The following is a 2332-nucleotide window of genomic DNA, read 5'->3' on the forward strand; positions in this document are numbered from 1 at the left end:
AAAAAAAAAAAAAAAAAAAAAAAAAAAAAACCAAACAAACAAACAAAAAAACTCCACAAAAACCCAGCCTATCCTACCTATGCTGAAAACCAGTAATTATGGAAGCAACAACACTTTTGAGCATGAGTTACTGTTATTGAAAGGGACGGTGAACGTCCATGATCAAATCATTAGCATATCAGCCATGGCTATGTCAACACTGTCTTTTACAATCTGATGATTTATTTAATATATGGCTGGATGTGCACACATTTTTGTTATGCAATGTTAGCATGTAAATATGTTTCACTATTCGGCTTGGATAAGTGATACAATGTTTATTATTAACGTGGCTCAACCTGTCAGGCCTTTTTAAAAAAATCATCTTGTGAGATGCACTAAGAATTAATGTTGAGAATTAGATGATAATTGAACAAATCAGTAAGCTGACAGTGAAGTGTTAACAAAATTATATTGAACAGATGAATGACATGAATTAGACATTAAAAAACCTGTTATAGTGGTCTTGTTTTCACACAGTGAGAAAATAACAACAAAAAATAATAAGTCCTAAGATTCACTTTACTAAGGCCACACTGTGATCTTTTACTACTAGTTATGAAGCAATTACGGGCAGGAACTCTACCATTATTTTTTTTTTTTTTTTGGTTTTTTGAGACAGGGTCTCACTATGTACTTGAGACTGCCCTGAAACTCACTATATAGCCCAGGCTGGTCTTGAACTCACAGCGATCCTCCTGCCTCAGCCTCCGGAGTGCTGGGATTATAGACGTGGGCCACCACGCCCAGCCTCAAAGCCTCACCATTTAACTATAACATTGACTGATTCTAAGTACATAAACTCTTTTTTTTTTTTTGGTACTGGGGATTGAACTCGGGTCCTTGCGCTTACAAGGCAGGCCACCAAACTGCCTAGCTAAATCCCCAGCCCTAAACTCTTAATCAATGTTTATTGTCATTTCTGATAGAAATAACTGTAGAGTGATAGGTTATATATTTCTCATTTAATTTAGGCTTATCCAGAAATTCTAGGAATTTTCATTTAATTTAGGCTTATCCAAAAATTTTAGGAATTTTCTTTTTTCTTTTTAATTGAAAGCAAGGGTCTGATCAGGCAAATAACTTTTTACATACTAAAGGTCTATCTTGGACCCAAGGCTGCCGTTCAGGCTTCCTTTGATATACACACACAAAGAAATCTTAATTATACCCATTAGGGCCCAAGCTTTGGCACCCTGAGACAAGAACATGACAGGAGCCTAAAAACAACAGTAAATTCTTGCTGTGTTTGTGAAATGTCAATAAAGATTTGGCTCTGAAGAGGGAAAATGAAGCGTCCTGGAGTTTACTCCTGGCTTCAACCACCATTTTCCAGCGTGAGCCCACCCAGGCCAGAGCAGAGCTATCTTTAAAATGGGAATACTGTGTCTTTGACCCTGACCCAAGATTCTTTACACCTCTGATGATTAGCATCGTGTACAAATGGGCCTTGGGTGATAATTTCTGAACCCAGAGATTTTCCCTGAACTCTGGCCCAGGGGAGTTTTTCTCCCTGGAAGGGCGCACTTTTAGGGCGATCCTCGCCCTTCCTGCTTTGCTTTCTCTCCCTAGAACTTGCCCTGGGGCTCGGAGGAGAAACCTGAAGGCCCAAATTAGATCTCTTTTCTTTCTCTTTGCCTTACTTAGGGCGAAACCTCCCAAGTACTGTTCTAGCGGAAAAGCATTCTCTGGTCGAGGTACTACTGGCACTTTACAGGGGGTCAGGAGAACCGCAGGAGTCCGCTCTTTGAAAGATGCTGAGAGGGGGAATTCTGCCTCCAGCAGATGGAGAAGAGACCCGGACCAGCGTGGTCCCTCCCAGCCACCCTCCCTTCGGGATTAGCTACCCCCAGCGCCGCTCAGGCGCACCAGCCCGTGCGTCCCCGTTCGCCCAGCTTCCGTCGCCTCTCTGCAACCGCAAACCCGCCGCCAGCCTAGCCGAGCCATCCCGGGCATCCCCGCTCCCCGAGCCCGTGGACCTGGGACCTCGAACCCGGGACGCGCGCGCACGACAGCCGAGCAGGTGCTCCTTTTACATGCTTGTCTTTTCCTTTCTCGCTCGAGCTGTCCGGTGATGACTTTCGGCCTTAGTGACACCGAAAGGAAAAACGCGGAAGAGGGGAAGCCCTACAGGATGATTTAGCGGGGGCCCAGCCTCCTCTCCAAGGAGAGGTGCTTGCCAGGCGACTTTCTCGGTCCTCTTCGCTGGCCCCTTTAAGAAGCCAAATCAGTCCAACTGCGGCTGTTTGTATTGCTAATCCCCAGGAGCCCCGTTAAAAAAAAAAAAAAAAAA

At 44.4% G+C, this 2332-nt stretch overlaps 1 long non-coding RNA gene across 1 annotated transcript; it reads left to right on the top strand.

Annotated features, from left to right (window-relative positions):
• Positions 1-1681: 1681 nt before the first annotated feature.
• LOC104854196 lies at positions 1682-2332 on the top strand. The gene is made up of 2 exons (XR_778020.2): positions 1682-1736; positions 1822-2332. It is a non-coding gene; the product is annotated as an uncharacterized LOC104854196 (long non-coding RNA).

Source organism: Fukomys damarensis, unplaced genomic scaffold (assembly GCF_012274545.1).
Source record: "Fukomys damarensis isolate Sample0158 unplaced genomic scaffold, DMR_v1.0_HiC HiC_scaffold_27, whole genome shotgun sequence".
Classification (NCBI taxonomy): domain Eukaryota; kingdom Metazoa; phylum Chordata; class Mammalia; order Rodentia; family Bathyergidae; genus Fukomys; species Fukomys damarensis.